This window comes from Triturus cristatus, chromosome 2_2 (genome assembly GCF_964204655.1).
Source record: "Triturus cristatus chromosome 2_2, aTriCri1.1, whole genome shotgun sequence".
Taxonomy (NCBI): domain Eukaryota; kingdom Metazoa; phylum Chordata; class Amphibia; order Caudata; family Salamandridae; genus Triturus; species Triturus cristatus.
Window position 1 is genome coordinate 768,275,769 of NC_140582.1, and position 20,945 is coordinate 768,296,713.

Consider the following 20,945-nt stretch of genomic DNA (forward strand, 5'->3'; position numbering starts at 1 on the left):
TACAAGCTTTTTACCCGTAGCCACAGAATTAAGAACACCATATTAAAATGGCCCATGTTAAGAATGGGAAAGAATTTTAAAGGTATATTCGAACATCAACCTAGATTTGTATATCTACGCACGAAAAATCAAACAAATTCTCAACAAAACACATGTCAAAAAAGAACTAAATTACAGTGGAACTTTACCCTGCACGAATTGTGGAAGCTGTAATTCCATTATCAAAGGCAACACCACATTACATCCCACACGAGGTACTACCATCAGATTGAAAGTGACAGCCACGTACAACAGTAGCAACATGGTTTACATGTTGAAATGTCTATGTGGATACGCGTAAGTCAGAAAAACTGGGGAAAATTAAGATACGCCTCAATGAACATGAAAGTAGTATCCGGACGAAGAATCAAAAATCAACTGTGGCTACCCATTACACCCTCAACAATCACAACATAAATCAACTCAGGTTTCGGATCTTAGAACAAGTTCCCATCATATGTGGGAGAGACAAAACACAATTTCTGTTACAAAGAGAAACCTTTGGGATTAGTTACCTGGATACAGTTAATACAAGAGGCCTCATTGAACGCATGGACTTAAATTGTTTTCTGTAACAGTTTAACAGATATAATAAAAAACTAAACAGGAGCAGAATCATAAACAAAAATGATATTCAATGTACAATTTTTTGCATCATTTAGTTGATATTCATGCCAAACTTTGTTACACAATTAATTAGGTGACTAATGTTTATTATGGAAAGAGCTGACATTTTCTGGATATAATAACACAGGATGTTACTTTTTATTATTACTTGGTTATAAATTGTCTAATTCATCTTTTATATTATAGCATATAACCTCTTCTTTCACACTTTTGGACAAGCAGTTCACCTAGGTTATTCACCAAGAGTCTTTTCTCAATTTTCACACACATCGTAGTTGTCACGTGACATGCACGTCTTCACTCTTCTGAGCTTAGTGCGTATATATATATCCGGTTCAACTTGCACACGTGAACACTAACCACATAATGGCGGAAACGGTTTGTTGTCACCACATTTTCTGTGTTTTGACGGTATCATTACATAAGCATGATTTACAAACTTTTCAAAACATGCTTTTCACGGTCGCCTCTTCCTTCTCTGCATAAATTATCTTGGTTCCAGCACGACCCCTTACTCTCCGTCTGTTTCCCTACATCCCCTTCCTCATAACTCCCAATAATCTCTTGCTTCCAATTTAGCACCTGAATACAAAAACCCTCCAGCACACCCCAGCAATTAACAGCAGCAGAAAGAAGAAAGAGGCGGGTACGGTCAGTCTCCAACTTACTATAAGTCTCACCAAACAAAAAAAAAGGCTACACTGCCCCTTAAAATCACCCTGACATAGATTAAGCGCAAGATAAATGTTGCATTTTCCTTTTGTGATTATTTTTTTCATGCAGGCATAATGGGCACAAAGGTGTCAAGCAGACGACCAACTTTGTTTTATTCACACAGAATTCGAGTAGTGACACAGCTGTACTTTTAACATACGGTTATATAAAGCACTCGTTCATTAGAATGTAAAACACTTAAAGATGAAGGAGTGCAGAGAGGAGAAGGATCAGAAAGGACACCAAATTTGGTTTTAACCAAGGAGTTATCATTGCAAATGCCGGCTCAGTGAACAAGGTGCACTTCCCCCTCCCACAGTCTTCAAAGCCACAATTAGCCTTCATTCATCGGCACATACCCCCACACACACACCCCTCACCCTTAATCACAAGTGATCCAAGAGTTTTCTGACAGGGAGCTCTAAGTGGCAGGTAGAGGACCCTTACCTCTGCCCCACCCCAACCAACTGGCTATTTTACCTTTTGTACCTTGTCAACTAGTGAGGAATAGGTTAAAACAGTTCCCTGCATAGCCTCACTCCTGCTCTTGATTACAGCCAATATGCCTTGCATTTCAAATTTAATCACATTTCCCCCAGCACACATGGGATTGGTTATTTTATTTAAAAAGTGTGGGTGTGCTTGAAGGGGCGGGCCTGGGGTTGGAATAACCTGTGCTGTGTAGCAGGAATATACAATCTGTTCCAGCTGTGAAACAAACAGGGTGATGGAGTCTTCGTTGGGTTGGAGTGAGCACACTGGGGATTTCATTAGGGGTACCAAAAAAGTAAACAAATGTACAAGCATGGTGTACAGTAGTCTCTGCAGAGTATCTGAGGATCACACATGAGCAGAACATCAGATTGATTCTATCTGTCCCACATATAGAATAAGAGTGGTGTAGTGGGGCCATCCTAGCATAAAAGGAAGAGTTTTATGAATACCTTGGGGGGGGCATCAATGCAAAAGAGCTGCAGAGGATTATACCTCCTGTTCAGCCTAAGGCAGGAATCTTCTTTGTTACCTCAATTGGTTAATGCAATAACTGTTGAGATTGTGTGTGTGTGTGTAAACAGAGAGAAACAGAATTGAGTACTGCTTAGTGAACTGGGAAATAGGTACTTCTGTATCATAGTGCTATGAGGTCGCAGCCTGTAACTAAAAGCACTGAATATGCATACTGATTTAACATTGTATTACATACAATATATTACAGGCTGCAGCAACCCGTGCAGGCATACATTTAGGGCCCCATTACGATGGCGGCGGACAAACTGTACTGGAAAACGGGACCGACCGCCAGAGGTGTGGCGGTCCCACGAGGCCAATTAGGATGCAACCGCCACCCTGGCGGCCACATCCAGCATCTTTAACATTGCGGTGGGCGGTGCTGTAAGCAGCACCCGCCGCAATATTAAAGTGGCATGTTGTGCATTGCGTGACAGGCACCATGCAGTGTCTGCCACCTTGTTTGTGTAAATGAAGGGGCAAGTGCAGCCTTTCCCACCCCCACTCCCCCAGGAGCCCGCAACGGGCCCACAAAGTGATTTACCATATGCCTTACCATGTCGGAGTCTCCATCATGGAAAGGAATACCCACCGCCAGCATCATAATATGGTTGGGCACTGCCACCATATTGTGGGCCTTCTCCGCCCGGCCGGCAATCGTGCGGATTGCCGACCGGCGGAAAAGCGGCGGACAGACTATTCTGTCTGCCGCGGTACCCCCCGCCATGGTAATATGGCCGGGTTAAATGTAGTTGTGATGGCGGGCGGATCGCCACTGCCGGCTGGGCGGTGGCGATCCGCCCGCCATCATAATAGGCCCCTTAGTGTTCTATAAAAAGCAAGTAATAACTTTCCATGACAGGGGTTTTGCAGCAGTCTGATGATAATTTTAGAATTTCTAATTGCCCAAAAGGTTGTAATTTCTGATATTTATTACTTTCAATGCATTGCTTGGTTTTGGTTTTACTGGCAAGAAAGTGTCACTTTAAGTGTCACACATTTGGCAGTCGAATGTCACTCATAGGCGAACTGAAAGCATGGAAATGTCACACATGAGAAATTCGGAAACTTGGCAGCTGAGGCCCAAGTAAACTAGTGAACCCCTGTCTCCATTTGCTTACATCAAATTGCAAATGCAGGTCATTGGCAAAAATGACCTGGGAAAGAGCTCTGTGTGCCAAATGTTTGTCAGATATTTTTGTTAGTGTTTGCGTTTATTTTTAATACCCATTCATCAAAAAAAACTAGCTACTTACCTGTACACTATGGTTCTCCAGTATTATCTTTCATAGATTCACATGCTTGTATCTTCCCCGTCTTCATGGTGGGAGTCTCACGGTAACCGAATGACCATAGCAGTACTAGAAACCGGCATAGAAAAATCACATAGGGAATCACATTATTTGGTAACCAAACCTCATCATTATTTGGTCCAAAACTCAGCCAATCAGCTGCTAGCCCTGACATCACACTCCCCAGCAAAGTCATCATACCTCAGATTTCCAGCCCCAAGTGAGAGACGAGGATATATCTAGAGATAAAAAGGTCTACCTGAGAAACGGGGAGGTGGGCGGGCCGCATGTGAATCTATGAAAGATAATACTGGAGAACCATAGTCTACAGGTAAGTAACTAGTTTTTGCTCCAGTATTGAATCTTTCATAGATTCACATGCTTGTATCAGAATAGCGAGCAGTACTTGTACCAAAATGCGTTTCCAGGACATCCTCTGCGGGCTCTGCTCCTATTCCCAGGATATTAACAATCTTAGAAGTAAACTATCAGAAGAGATTTGTAATAAAGTATGCTTATGCAAAGACAGTATTCAAATATTGCAAGATGATTAGATGCACATAGATATATTTGCAAACATGTATACAAGAACAAATATATATATATATATATATATATGAAAAAATATATATATATATCTTGATAAATACCTTATTGAAATAAATGGCGTATAACTGCTTATCCCACTGCTGCATCCTCTTTCCATGCTGTGTCTAGACAATAGTATCTAGTGAAGGTGTGCAAATTTTTCCACGTCGCTGCCCTGCAAATGTCTGGCAGAGACGCTCCTGCAAACAGAGCCGTAGAACTTGCCATCTTTCTCGTGGAATGCACGTGCACCCTGGATTGTAGAGGTTTTCCAGCTTTGTCATGACATAAGGAAATGGCCGAAGTTATCCATCTCGAAATGCTAGATCTGGACAGCGCCAAACCTTTTCTGGGTCCAGAAAAAGCGACAAAAAGTTGGTTTGTTTTCCTGAAAGACTTTGTTTTGTCAATGTAGAATTTTAAACATCGTTTAATGTCTAGAGAGTATAGGGCTCTTTCTGCAGACGAAGAAGGATCTTTAAAGAACGTAGGTAACACTACAGGCTCATTATTAAGATGAAAAATGGACGGATCCTTAGGAATGAACTTTGGATTTGTTCTAAGGATAACTCTATCCGGTCGGAATCGGAGAAAAGGTTCTGCAATTGAGAAAGGCTTGAATTTCACTGACCCTCATTGCTGACGTGAGAGCTAACAGCAAGGCTGTCTTCCATGAAATAAACTGTAAATCCGCTTTATGCACTGGTTCAAACGGCGGTTTCATGAGCTGAGTAAGAACCGTATTAAGCTGCCAAGAGACTATAGGCGTTGCACCGGGGGAAACACTCTGAAGAACCCTTCAAGAAATTCTTTTATCACTCTTTGTGACCAAAGAGATGAATGGTTAGGAACCCTCCTATATCTTGAGACAGCTGCCAAATGCACTTTTATAGACGTATGTGAAAGACCCGTTTTAGCCAAATGCAAAAGATACAGGAGAATTTGGTCTGAAGAGGCGTTAAAGGGATGCAGATTTTGAGATGCGTACCATTGACAAAATCTCTTCCATTTTGCCGTATATGTCTTATTCGTAGAGATTGCCCGAGATCGTGAGAGAATATCTCGGCATTCCTGAGAAATATTTAAAGATTGGAATTCATGTTCGTGAGGTTCCATGCTGACAAGTTCAGCGATTTTAAATTTGCATGGAGAATTTGACCTTCGTTCATAGTGATCAGGTCCTGCAATAATGGGAACTGTATTCTAGGTGCCACTGATAACTTGAGAAGTTCTGGGAACCAAGCTTGTCTCGGCCATGCCGGGGCAATGAGAATTAACTGGCACGGTTCTGATTTCATCTTCCGTAACACTCTCGATATCAGAGGAAATGAAGGGAATGCGTACGCAAACATCCCTGTCCAGCGCATCTGTAGTGCATTGCCCCACAATCCCTTGCAAAGTGTTTGCATTTTGAGTTGTGATGGTTCGCGAACAGATCCAGCGATGGGGTGCCCCATAGACGAAACACTCTGAGAAGTTGACTTTGAGTAAATTCCCACTCGTATGAAACACTGAATGATCTGCTCAGGATATCTGCCCTTGTGTTGTTCACACCTGGAACATGCTGGACTTTAAGTGAGATGTTGTGAAGCAGTAACCACCTCCAAATCTCTAGCGCTTGTTTTGACAGGAGCTTTGACTTTCTACCCCCTTGTTTTAATAGGTAAAACATCGATGTTGTACTGTCTGATCTGACTACTACTGTTGAATCGTGGATTCTGGGGAGAAATGCCTGTAATCCCAAGAAAACTGTCTTTAGCTCTAGCAGGTTGATGTGAAGTTGAGCTTCGCGGTCTTACCAATGACCCTGTATTTCGAGGTCTTGGAGATGTGCCCCCCAACCTTGTAGCGATGCATCTGTCATCATAACATAACTGTGATGTTGAGGTTCGAAGAGCAGACCTTCTGTCAAATGTTTTCTGATTTTCCACCATGACAGGGCCTTTTGGATCTCAGGAGTGATAAAGATCCGATCTTCGAAGGACCCTTGAGATTGAAACCATTGTTTGTCTAGAAGCTCTTGAAGAGGCCTCATGTGCAGTCTGCAATTGGGAAGTAAGGGGATACAAGAAGACATCATCCCCAATAAGGATTTGAAGATTCTCACAGAAGTGCACTTTTTTGTTTGTAGATGCAACGCTAGGCTTATGATTTTCTGAGTACGCTCTTCTGAAGGATAAGCTTTTGCTTCCTATGTGCGAAGCATGGCTCCCAGAAATTGAAGGGACTGAGATGGAACGAGGGTCCACTCTTCTAGATTGATCCTTAGACCCAGACGACTGAAGACATCCATGCAACATTGCAGTGAGCGCTGGGTTTCCTGGAACGAAGTACCTTTTATGAGCCAATCGTCTAGATATGGGAACATTTGGTGACCTTGAAGTCTTAGGTGTGCTGCTACTAGTGCCATACATTTCGTAAAAACACTTGGCGCCCGCTTCAGACCGAATGGCAAGACTTTGAACTGGTAGTGGCGCCCCGACACCATGAAACGTAGAAACCTTCTGTGATTTATATGAAAAGAAGCATCTAAGAGGTCCAGGGATGCCATGTAATCTCCTTTGCAGAGAAGTAGGAGTATTTCTTGCAGGGATAGCATGCGAAAAGATATCTTTTTGATAAATTTGTTCAAACTTCTCAGGTCCATTACCTGCCTCCATTTCGATGTGTGTTTTTTCTTTATCAAAAAGAAATGCGAATAAAAGCCCTTCCCTCGTTGAAGACCTCTTCTATTGCCTCTTTTTGTAAAAGAGATAGAATTTCCGCCTTGAAGGCTGACAGGTGTTCTTGCTTCCTGTGAAAAGGAGGATGATTCGGAGGTTTCTGTATAAATTCCAGGGTATGGCCTTGATGTATCACGTCCAGTACCCATCTGTCCATTGTTATCGACAGCCATTCCTGATAAAAGAGAGAAAGGTAATGATCCTTGAGGTCTGAGCATGTGGCGGGCGCTTAGACAGAGTCACTGTCTTCGATTGCTGCGATTTACCTCTCGCAGTGGACTTCCCTTTGGACTGCTGAGGATACGGGATGTTGGAGGATCGAAATTGTTGGTTGCTTGAAAACGGACGATACCCCTGCTGACTGTACGGCTGGTATCTGCTCGATTGATACGAGGATCTTTTATTGTATTGTCCTCTAGTTCCTCTCTTCCGAAAGGACTGGAATCTGCCCTGCTGCAGAGAGCCCAACGCTCGCGCAGTGTCTGTGCCAGCTTTGATACCTTGGAGAGCATCATCAATATGTTTTCTGAAGGGATTTTCTCCGTCTAACGGCATGTCAATTATTTTAGCTTGGACTTCCGGTCTAAAAGAAGTGGCTTTAAGCCATCCTTGACTTCGAAGAGCCACTGCACCCGCCATTTACCTGAATGCTACAGAAGACATATCCATTGCAATATCTATGGATTCATATGCCGCCCTAGCCCCATCTTGTAATATGGTGGCAGCTTCTTCCTTTTTATCCTCGGGCAGATGGGCCAACAACGGTGCTATATCTGACCACATCTGCCTATTGTATCTACTGATGAGAGCTAAAGCATTTGCAGCTCTATGGAAGCTGCTGCCATCACAGCAAAATGCTTCCCTGCACCATCCATCCGTCTTCCTTCCTTATCAGGAGGAGCTGCAGAAGTTGAAACTGGGTTTTTTGACTGTCTTTGAGCGGCTTGCATCACCACTGACTCTGGCCGCGGATGTCCAAATAAGCATGCTGGAGAAGATTCTGGGGCCCGATACTTCTTCTCTATCCTGGGCACCGAGGCTGTGACCGAGGCCGGATTCTTCATTATTTTCAATCCCTCATCCCAAATGTGAACGATACTAGGAATCGCTCTGATGGATTTTCTTGATTCCTCTTTAAAATCGGAGAGAAAACAATCAGTTTCCTGTACTGGAAGTGGGTGTTCAAATCTCTTTGAGGCTTTTTCCATAATATCATGGAATCCTCCAATATCCTGTGGAGGAGAGTTTGCTGGCAACGGCGATGGAGACGGCGTAGTAGGTAGAATATATTGATCCCCTTCTATCCCAACTGGATTTTCCTGAAGAAGTTCTCCTTCTGGTTGCTCTCCATCACTTTCCGCTAAATCATCCCTGATTGTAATAATCGGAGGATATTGAACCTTTTGCACCGAAGGTAGAGATGAAGGTTGAGTTACTTGAACTTGAGTCAGACCGGCTGAAGACTTCGAGGCTGGGGCGTTAGTTTCAGGAAAACGACGGTAATAGTCGTTGATCATGTGACGTAAGTCAGTCACCAGAGAAATTGGCATTGAGACAGACTCTTCTCTCACATCAGGCTGTGCTTCTTCCTCGTCCTCATAATCATATGATTGTTGAAAGGACTCATACCTTTTCGATTCGGGCACTGGACGATCTTGGAATGAAAATACCTCTTAAACCTCCTTATATTCTTCATCCATTTCCTGACTCTTTATTTGACGCTGGGAAGGGCTGTAAGCCACTCCCGTCGACTCTTCATCCTCTGACTGTAATTCTAGCAGATTTGATGGAGGAAGTGGAGAAATTTTTGTCCAGCCTGTGAATTTTGTAGACTTCTTCACCGTCGACGAGCCCGTCGACGGTGGAAGGGACTTCAAGGATATCGATGATTTTGCCTTTGTGGACTTAAAAGACGTCGTCGACGGAGCTCCCGTCGTCGGAGTTCTCGTGGACAAAGAAATACGTATTATCGTCGACGGAGTCGTCATCGACGGAGTCATCGGCGAGGTTGACGCCACTTTTTCCGTCAACTGGGTCGTCAACGAACCTTTCTTTGACGACGTCGTTCTAGTCGTCGACGTAGCTATCGTCGTCGAGATTGTAGGCTTCGACGAAGTCGTGTAGACGGTGCGGCTGACGTTTTCACAGAAATCAGTGCCGTCGACGCCCCGATCTTAGTAGACGGAGCTGAAGACACCTCCCTTGACTCTGAGGACTTTTTCAGAGGAGTGTGAGGAAGAGAAGACGAAGAAGCCTCTTTGTCTTTGGATTTCTGATTTTGAGTTCAACTTTTTCCTCAGGAGCAGAAGACTTCATCTTCTTGGAAGACTGGATATTAACCTCCTCTTCAGAGTCAGAATCTGAAGTGACCTTCTTCTTTTGAAGCCACAACAGTAAACGTGCCTCTCTGTCTCAAAGTTTTTGCTGAAAAGGTTCTGCAGTGTTTGTAGTCGTTTGGCACATGTTTAGGATGAAGACAATACAAGCAGTCCTTGTGGGGATCTTCAGAATACAGTCTAGGTTTCCCACAGGATCTGCAGGGCCTGAAAAGCCTCTTTTTAGAGCTATCAGCCATAATGGTATAAGATGTAAAACAGTACCTTAAATCCAGAAGAAAGAACTTGCAGTGGGAAAGGTCAAAAGTTCACTCAGGAACAAAACTGAGCAAGGCTCAGGGAGACTCCTTCTCACACGAAGGCGGTTGGAAATCTGAGGTATGATGGCTCTTCTGGGGAGTGTGATGTCAGGGCTAGCAGCTGATTGGCTGAGTTTTGGACCAAATAATGATGAGGTTTGGTTACCAAATAATGTGATTCCCTATGGGATTTTTATATGCAGGTTTCTAGTACTGCTATGGTCCTTCTGTTACCGTGAGACTCCCACCATGACGACGGGGAAGATACAAGCATATGAATCTATGAAAGATTCAATACTGGAGAACTGGAAATCTGCAGTCACAATTTGAGAAGAATCATAGAAGAATATAAAATAGATGTTGGGCATTGGGGAGGTCTCCCTTTATCATTAATGGGCAAAGTGGGCCTATACAAACTGATTACTCTGCCCAAATGTTTATATGTTTTCAAAATACACCATTTGAGGTCCCTGGGCATTTTCTTCGTATAGTCGTATAATGGGATGGAGGTGCCCCAACGATAGCCATAAGCACACTAACAACAAAGTTGCATCAAGGGGACAACACCATACCAAATTTAACATTTTCTACTGGCGAACTAATCACTGGTGGTAAATGAATAGGCATTTGCCTCGCAACAGGAGGACTCACTATCGGCAGATAGAAGAGCGATGGATCCGAGAGGCTACATCAGACTACTATACTGTAAAGGTCGTCATATTGCTTACGCCACACCGACAGTCAAGGTGAACAAGACAAGGAGAAGGGGTGACTGCGAAATTGTGTCAGAGACTTAAACTAATATTGGAGACTCCTCTATGGGACATGGATATACTCATAGATCTGTAGATTATTGAGGGTCACAGGAAATGGTACATCTTTGGTATCTCAAAGGTAGGGGCTTATGGAACATCAGGTTTTATAGGTGGAACATGCTGTTTATAAATACAGATTTGCTGCATGGGGTGGTTGAAGGAGTTTCATTATAATATGGAATTTTAAGAACATAAACAAGCACACAGTCTCACAGATATACACTACCTTGCTTCACAATAGTCAGACTCTGCTGACAACATTAAGAGACAAATGGGAATAAGATCTAGTGCCGTGAGAGAACAAGGAATGGCAAGAGGCTTGTAGATACTCAAAGAGGAGGGGTTCGTTTGGTCCAATGAAAATACTGCACAGGCATAGTAAACTAGAGTTAAATTATATAAAATGGAAGCATAGATAATGATTGCTGTCTCATGGGTTGTAACTAGAAGAGGACACTATTACATGCCATTTGGGAATGTCCATGTACCCAGGATTACTGGAAGGGAGTGAGACAACCAGATGCTATGATCATAGGGGAAACTACAAAATGTAAACCACGCCTGGTGACATTGGGTATCTAGAGAGCAGAAAATAGCTAAATATGCACTACTGTTTTATAATGTTGCTTTAATCATTCCCAGAAGGGACATAGTCTATTTCTCGGGCGGAACATCCTTTCTAATTCTGGAGCTTTGGATGTCCAACATAGATTGGCGCATACGGGCTGAGGTTATGGTATATAAGGCACAAGGATATCCCCAAAAGTTCTCTTAAATGTGGGGCCCATGGGAATATGTATGGGAGAACATTTGATATGGTCAGGAAGGATGGAGATGCAAAAAGTTGTTGCTATAAAATTATGAAAGGATTAGACTACTACTCAGTTTATGGGCCACCACCATCAAAACATTCAGGGAAGGCGGTGGAAAGTAGCCCCAGGATAATATTTCAATTCCTGCCAAGCCTCAAAAAATCTATTCGCCCAATTGCTAGGATGAATCCATTTTATCAAGGCAAACTTTTTTAGTGCCCACTTGCTCGTTCTGGCAGGAGAGGTCGAGCCGCAAAAGTATGTGTGTCCTATTCATTATGAAAGTGAATGAGCAATAAAGATATCTTTCAAAATGTGTTTTTATCCCGTCACATTTGTTGTCCATTCAAAGACAGAGGTCAAATGTCAGCATATGCCTTAAATTGCTGCTTAGTTTATCTTGGATAGTGCGGTCTACTTTTTTTTCCTCAGACTCCAAAGTTGTAGGAATTTTGTAAAGTGAACTGTCTGACAATAGTGCTGGGGTATAGAAAGTGTGATGAAAAGCTGTATATCAGTGATTCTTAACCTGTGGTCTGGAGACCCTAGTGGGCTGCAAAGCCTTTTCAGGGGGTCCACCACTGCTAAGAAAATTAAATTAAAAAAAATAACAGATCAATAAAGAGTATTAAATAATAAAGAAGTAACATTTAAAAAAATTAAAATTCTGCAAATGTAAAGGAATTTAAAAATGGAGGCTAAAAAAAGTTTGTATCCTCCATGCTCCTTGTAGGGGCATTTCAACTGGAGCAAACAAAATATAGTATGGAAGATATGTGACCTCGATTGAATTTAGAAAATCTCTAAACTTCCCACTAAAATTAAAATGTAGAATTTTTTAAATATTTGTTTACAAATTAAATAAAATATTGCATCATTTGTGTATTGTTTTGCGGTTCAAATCATCAAAATTTCTTACTTGGGGTCCCGTCTTCCAATAATGACTCAATGAGGGATCCCCGTATTACAATAATGATTCAAATGTGGTCACTGGTTTCCACTAATGATTAAGTGAGGGTCCATATAAGTCATTAGGAACTGAAGCAGTAGGATGTCTGTTTTTTTTCTAACACAACATTGAAACACCTTTAGAATGAACTGTACAAATATTTCAAAATATATCAGCAGCTAAGAAAGCACATTTTTTGTAATTCAGAAGTGTGGTGGAAACAAATATTTTAATAGGATCAAAACATATCGGACAACTTTACTTGGTGATGTGCAAATGATAAATATTTGCTGTAATAAGATTTCCTCACAATATCGTTTGTACGCTATATAGTTTTGTCAGTAAAACTACAGGTCAGTGGGATGTTCTGAGGCCATTTCAGTAGCAAATGTGCCATCTGAATGACAGCATGATACCATATCATCTTACAAATGTATTTATAAAGGTGTGCACCACAAGTCATCACTGGCTATATTCCACACCCTACAAATCTGTTATCTGAAGAGACACAAATAAACATGACCGTTTTTGTCTCTTAAACAAGTAGTCCCTATTGGTTCCCAAAGAGGACATATAATGGAGTTTTTTCTCCATTATGTTGTGGGTGTTTTAGCAGATGTTTACTGCATCTCACCCACCTTCTGCTTTGCAGGGGTGGACGAGCCAACATATTTACATGGAGAGCAGAGCCAAGGATTGGCTATCTCTGACAGTACAAGCACAAGCAGAGCCGTAAAAATATTTGGCATATAAATCATTCACCATAGATCATGTTAGAATTTTGGAATGGTGGCTGGGGGCAGGGTTGGGGGGTTAGGAAAAAATAGAAAAAGTCTTACATGCTGGTCGCCGGTTGCCAGCCGCCAACTCTCCTCGGATCTCCTTGTTTTCTTGGCTCACTGCAGCAGTCAGAATCCCCTAGCCAATCACGGAACTGCTGTCACCAGCATAACACTAGCATCGCTATTGGTCTGAGCGACCTGGTTTGGTGCTAAGACAACGAGTGGGCCTGTGCATGTGTTCCACCCAGGCTGTGCAATTCAGCCGAAAGGAGAACATGCAAAGTGCGCATGACGGTTTGGCTCGCCCAAGACGGCCAGGCAAGCAGTCATGTGCACTCATCGTGCACCAGCCACTCCTCTTCCCTCGGACGTCAAGCGAGCCCAGCCCTGTCCGCCTTAACCTGGCAGCAACATCCATACTAAAAATAAAATAACAAAATTCTGTTATTATCATTTTATTTTTCCTTTGGACTGCTCGGAGAGCAGTGGGGCGAAGCTCCTCCGCCTTAGCAGAGGAGCCGCCGCTGAGAATATGATGCAGTTTCTTCAAAATTCAAAAAAGTGTATTCCCTTAATAGATGTACTTGGTAAATCATAGCACATCAGATTACATCACAGCATTGAGAGTATTTATTAAAAGTAAGGGTTTTAAACATGAACTGAAAAATATTCCTGCCCCTTTTCTGATGACACTGCTATTAGTAAACTAAGAGGCCAGTAAAGGTTTATGTGCACCCCGCAGGCCAGATACTTATTATGCATGGAGCAAAGGTTTAGTCTATTAAATTACATAAAATAGTTTTGTTTGCAGCAGACATGCTGAACTCAAAAAGTGCTCTCATATTCCTAATAGCAGTTCCTAATAGTAGTGCTTGTTTTTTGCAGACTATTCTTCTCTTTGAGCTGTTGTTAGAATTTAGAGTATAATGTATTTTTTTCAGAACTGGTTTAGTAATTATTTTTCAGTTTTCTTAAAGACAGATTCACCATGTAATATAAGATATGAATTTGGGTTTATGGGCACTCTGGAATAAGCCATAGATGAAGGAAGCTTATGGAATATTGGAAAATGCTTCAATTTGTTAGTTTTGAGAACATACTTGGAGAACTTCCATCAGTATGCAAACATGTTGTCAACATGTTATCTGTGGGCAGTGATCTCCACTGCACTCGGCCTTTGGGAGCCTCTGGGCCCTACACCCAATATAGCTATGCACGGGCCATGCTCAGCATGGTTGGCCACAGCACCAGGCATTCATCCAGACCCTGCACTCAATTCTCTGCAGGCAGCCACATTTGCTGCAGCCAATGGTCAAGTAGTGGAGGTCAGCTGAATTGCCCGGCCATGGCCAGGCCAAGCTTCTCCCCATAGCCGCGGTCAACCCTCACAGGTGGCAAACATAGCAGTAGTGCACTTAAAACGTATTTCCATTTATTTACATGATTCGCTAATCCATGATGCAGGCTTTTTTTTCTTTTCTTCTAGCCTCTTTGCAGCGCGCGTGCACCACTCGCGGGCTCACTGACCCAACATTATCAGAGGCTTGAAGCTTGAAAGCTGTCAGTCTTATCTGGTGTCTAAAGCCCCCACCCCTCCAAGAGCACAATATGCAAGCCCAGTGCCAGTGTAAAGTGCTGCAACACTTGCATCAAACCTGGACAGCATTGGACATCTGCCCTCCAGCCTGGCAGGCTCATCAGTAGTTTAATTCCCTTGTGCTGTAAACATCTGTTTCATTGCATGCCTTCAGTTTAGATGTTACACTGGACCAGCAATAACATCCTTCTTGGCGCACACTCAGCCGTGCAGTCCAAACAGAAGCTATTGTGTTCCCTCACACACAGGCCAGGAGATCCAGACGAGAAAACACGTGCACCAGCCAGGAGATTTCACAACAGAGCAGCAGCGGTGTGCAGCCGGTGAAGACTTTAGTCCAGTAGTGCCAGGGAGCAGGTGAGCTCTCTTGTACACAGCGCTGATATGGCACCGGACGCGCGGGCACTACAGAGCAGGCATCGCCCATCCTCAAACCCAGGAGCTCCCCCTGAAAACAGGTGGGGGAGGGGCGCTTCTAGGAGGCCCTGCCAGGCTGCACAGGAGTTTATAAGCACCAAGCCTCAAGTGGCTCAAAACAAAAGAACCTCACCGGAAAAGAAGAAAGTAACTGAAGCCATTTAACAGCAGAACACAAGTATTGGCACATAAGCCTGGCATTGACACGCCAGTGATTTTTTTGCAAACATTTGCAACAGCCATTCAAAGTTTCAATTTATGAAAAGTGAAACTGTCCGGTCTAAAGGTGCCAGGTAATGAATGCGTTGCATAAACATGCAACATTGACCGAGCTCAAAAATAAAGCTAAAAATAAAAACCACACACACGAAATGCAAAAGGAGAATAACCCATGAGGCTTGGCACTTAAGAGGACTTTTTTTATTAAGTAGAAATGCACAAGCAGTCTGCCACTCACAGTAAGACAGCCCCAAGCACACTCTTATAAGGTCCCAAAGGCGAGAACTATTGGCTATGCCAATGCTTGTTCTTTTTACTAACAAGCACAAAGCTCTGTGCGGCCTATTCTCGACTTATTTGTGAATCCGCAATGCAATGCAAAATGGAACATAAATCTCCCTAGTCCAATGGAGCGCCTTTATGAATATATTTTTTTTATTTGGTTTGTTTCTGCAAACATTTTGTTAGCACTAAGTAGAGAATGTATGCAGTCACTGTACAAAACTTGTCATAGACCAGACATGGGTTTTAGACTTGTGAAGGAGGGGGTTTAATGAAGATCATGATTCATAATAAGGACCTGTATGCTAACTATACTGGGGATCGTTTATACAGACTTGGTTTCCAAATCTATGCCTCTGATCAAACTCTTCTGTGAATTTAATTAGGCTGTATGCAGTAGGGGTAGGCTGAAGAACATTGCAGGGCAGTACCAGAGCCTTAATGGCACCAGCCATCCTTTGGCTGTGTGCAGCAGAGGGCGAGGCATAAGGCCGATGCTCTGGTCAGGTCATGTGACCCATCCTTCACAGACATCTAGCGTTCAGAGTGTATGGTATTCGATTTTATGCTGTGCAGGTGAAACCAAGGTGCTAAAAGCTGAACAATGTAGTTGTAGGGTACACAGCCAAGCTTCTGGGCAAGTCCTGTTCCCCACCTTCCATTGACATCCAACCCCCACTTGGCTGTGCGCAGAGGGGGCATTCCGCAAGGCGTAACTATGAGTTATGCCATGCCTCCCAACCTGCGTTATGCATGACCTTTGACTGTACAAAGTGAAGTTCAGACCATGGGGTTAGACCTGTGAATAACCTACAGTGGCCATATGTTCATTTTTGGGTTTTGTTTGTTGTTCTCTATTTCTGGTTAGGTTAGAATTTCTATTGAAATGGAATTTTTATTTTCTTAACAACTTCGGCGCTCATAGACAAATCTGGGTTAAACTTTAAAATAAAAACATCCACTTCAGGTTCTTCGTGGCAAATTTAATTCAGATCCATCAAGTGGGGTCCTAAAAAAATAAGGGTGAGGGTTCTAAAAGTGTTTTTCCCATTATAATTCTTTGGTCTTTTGTTCAATGTGGTAGCAGTTTTGTTTTTGTTGCTACTTTAGGGCTGTCTCAATTTTTTTTAAATACAATAAGACCATTTTGATATAGAATTTTAGAGCTTTCTACTTTTTAGAAATGCTCTTAACACACTTTTGAATCCATTATTTATTTCTTTACTGCAAACCTTCCATGTGTATGCTAAGATTTAGACACAACTATATTTACAATATTATTCCACCAATAGGCGTGCTTTTCTGTTCAGCGGTAACAGTACTGCTGTTGCTTTGTCTCGAATACAGGGAGATGTTTAAAATAAAACCAGTAATGCCCTGCTGTAGCCTGCCACTGTAGCACGGTAACTGTAACATAGCCATTAGGGGAGTATTGCACAGTGCACCCTAAAAAATAACAAAAAACTCCAGCTTCCCTATACGCCAATACCTCACTTGCAGGGCTTTAAAAAAAAGTTACAAAATAAAAAATGTAAAGAAAGCTCCAAACACCATTATCAGTTAATGGCAAGATATAGTAGCCAATTGACTTTATGCAACAAAAAAACGGTCCTAGGATGCTTGATTCCGGTCCAGGGAAGACATGGCTTGGCAGTTCGGGCTGGACTGTTCCCATGAGGCACAGGGTCAAGACTGATTTGCATATGGCCATGTCTAAACTGGGGTGGCGTAGTGGGCAAAAGAACGATGGATTTAACCCAGGTCTGTGACTGGGTGTGAATGTTTTGCCAATGTGTAACATTCCGTCCATCATCTTGTGTGGTTTACAAAAGCAAGCAGTGGCATTGTAACCTAAATGGACACACAAAGGAATGGGAGGACAAAGACATGGACATACAAATATTATAAAGCAAACTATTAGTTTGTGCCTCAAGTTCTTGAAAAAATAGATAAATGCCCGCACTTTTGTACAAACCTTAGAACTCCTTCCTATATATGTAGCCAACTATGTTCCTTCCTCTATTAGAGAATAAAGTTTAAAGCATGCGCTTTCTCGGCGATTATGTCATATAAAGGAAAACACAGAGTAATTGTAAAATAATGGAAATTAATCAGCCGAATGCCCGCTTTATATTCCTACATGGGTTTAAATTTAGCTCATCAATGCATTACGGCTGCAATTTGGACACCATACTGAGTTAGAACAGTGCTTCTTAAATAAGAAATTGAATGAGCAATGCTCCAGAACAGGTGTTACATACTGTAAGACATTTACATCAGTAGTGCGTCTATAATAGCATATCATTCTGGCACCCTGTATTCAGCAGAACTCGATTACTTTAGCTATCCCAATGTGTGAAATCTGTGAAGAGATATTTTTAGCTTCTCCCTGCTTCACTTGAGATGAGTTTGAAATTAAATTTCAGGGGTTTCTACACTTTTTGCCCATTTTTTTTTATATTAAATTGTGATTCGCCTGGCATATTGTATTACCAAGGATTTTCATATGCAGCAGAGTGATTCCAAAACCTAAAAAACAAGACATATTTCCTGGTACTACGCTAATCATTGGTCTCCAAAAACCGAAACGGATGATTGCATGTGTGATGGGAATGGGTGCGGATGGCTTACCATGTAATCTGTTAAAGTAGAAAAATGTTTTCACGTCTAACTGCAGAGTGTAAATTCTCCAAGTAAGAACCTCCTTTGAATAGAAAGAACAGACAGGAGGCACTAAGTAGTTCGAAAAATTTGGAGCCTAGGGCGTAACTTTGTCAGTGATACTGTGGATGTATGAACCGCAGAGTTCACAAAAGCAATACAACACCTGAAGGGGATTGAAAAAAAGCAGCGTAGACGTTCAGGAAGTAGTGGAAACAGTTCAGGCCCTGAAAAGTAAGCTCATTGGTCTGTATTACATAAGGTGAGTATTCCAAATGCTAATTTAAGACACCTAGGTACGGATATATTAATACAAAAAACACATAGTTGCCAACATTTGGAAAAAATTCCAGGGACATTGCAACACAGCTTTCAATTACTTACTTGAAAATGTACCCCATCCACTGCCCCAAAGCTCTGCCCACTCCGCCCAACCCACATAATTAGCAAAATTTAAATCTGCCTATTTATAGTGCAGATTATAGGGTCTACTCAAAAAAGAGAGATTTGCAGGGAATTGAGATGGGAATTTCAAACTTAAGGCCAAAGTAGCAGAGTTGTAAAAATTCTCTCATTCAGCTGCATTGGAGAAATTTTCCAATTCGTCTACTTTGGCTAAACCTTTTACAGTCCCATTGCAATCTCCTGCAGTTTTCTCTTTATTGAGTAGGCCCTTACTGCCTGGACTGTCCCGGGATAGTGAATTATCCGGGACAGTCTCCAACTTGCCAGGACTGTCCCGACAAAAACGGGATAGTTGGCAGCTATGTAAACACAGACCAAGATAACACATTTAACCCCTTGCATGCCCTTGACGGAACCACTCCGTCATGAGCCACGGGCGCCGTGTGCTCATGACGGAGTGGTTCCGTCATGCTGCAGCCGTTGGCGGCCGCTCCTCCCACGCGGCGCTAATTCCCCGCCTGTGCGGGCGATTAGCGCAGTGGGTGGAGTCATGACGGAACCACCCCGTCATGAGCACAGCTCGCCCGTGACTCATGACGGCGTGGTTCCGTCATGAGCATAGCGGCCCCCCAAACCCCCCCAGCGCTGCGGCGGAATTCGCGCCGCAGCGAAGGGGTTCAACCCAAGTGGGCACAGAACAAAACAGTCAAAATAGAAAGCAACACAGCAGTCACAATACAGTGCAATAATGCAGCACAAAAACTTTGCACATCACCACCATTGCACAATTTATCAAAATTATATGGTCAAACGTTCTTGTCACTCATTCTTACTTCAAGATACTTTAATAATACAGTGATAAACGTTGTTTGCACTAATCACTGGCATAACTTACCACCAATGACATGAAAAACAAACAGTCAAAAATGGTTTGTAATCCATCTGATGGTCTCTGCCACAGTTGTGGGCTGACTGGTATTTAACCCCTTCCCCGCTCATGACGGAACCACTCCGCCATGAGCCACGGTTGCGCTGTGCTCATGAAGGAGTGGTTCCGTCATGCTGTGGCCGTTGGCGGCCGCTCCGCCCACGCGGCGCTAATTCCCCGCCTGTGCGGGCGATTAGCGCAGTGGGCGGAGACGTGACGGAACCACTCCGTCATGAGCACAGCTCAACCGTGGCTCGTGACGGAGTGGTTTCGTCACGAGCACAGCGCCACCGCACCTGCCCCCAAACCCCCCCAGCGCCGCGGCGGAATTCCTGCCGCGGCGAAGGGGTTAAAATAGTTCTAAAGTTGGAGCAGCGCTATTTTCCCACCTTAAAGAGAGGTGCATGTTGCGTGTCACTGGGAATTTAAAGGCATGTGTATTCCTTGGCGACTAAGATAACAGCATTTGTTGACACACCTAAAGTAAACAAACCATAACAATAATAATAATAACAACGAGCAAAACAACATATCAACACAAAACATAACAGGCACAACACAATAGAAGTCAAAAGCAGAATGCAGTTCGAGAACCAGAAAACAACACAGTAGCTCATAAAAACAACACAGTACACCACCACAACAAAATGGCCTCGACAATTGCACACAAACATTCTTGCCACACAATACTACCTCCAGATATCTCCCATGAAATAGTAGCATTCAGAAATGTTTTGTGATCCACCCACTTTACCCATTGATGGAAACAATTATCATTTTACCATCTATTAAGTAGGTTCACAATGTGGCTCTAGTTTAGCTTGCACTATTTCTGATATCCCAGTACGGAGACATCTGCAGATCTCGCAGATTTTACATATCACAGAAAGTAACGAAAAAGTCAAAAATGTAGAAACAATTTTTAGTAGTATCTTGCGCCTCTCCAACAATTAACATTTTTCATTTTGATAAAATATCAATATTACTCAACTACGTATAATTTTACTGATGCATAGATGTAATGGGCATACAATTCTGCAAGCGGAAATGCTCAATAAGAACAAGTCACTTACCTTCAATAATGCTCTTTCTGGTGGATACTCTATATAACCGCAGGTTGGCCACCTTTAGAATATCACCAGGCTCCAATCTGAATCCAGCAGGTTTTTAAGCATAGCACCTGCATGCCAGTAGATTGTGTTGTGTGGATCCGCCTTGACTCCGTGTCAAGTATGCTCTGCCCCAAATGTGATGATAGGAGCACAAATTGCCCCCCACCCCCCAAGCGTAATGACATCAGTTTTTTCTTGACATTATCCATGCCCTCAGAGCGCAAAGACCAATTGGTTATACAAGTGTGCAGAGCTCTCCTTTTTAGAGGGGAAAAAGCAATTCTTCAGAACGAGGTGGGTGGGCTGTAAGGAATCTTTAGTTAGAGTATCCATCATAAAG

The 20,945-nt window shown here is 42.8% G+C and overlaps 1 protein-coding gene across 1 annotated transcript in view; it reads right to left on the reverse strand.

The window, feature by feature from the left end:
- Positions 1-20,945, reverse strand: part of TUSC3 (tumor suppressor candidate 3) — a 1,613,394-nt gene that overhangs the window by 1,461,038 nt on the left and 131,411 nt on the right. The gene's annotated exons all lie outside the window — the stretch shown is intronic.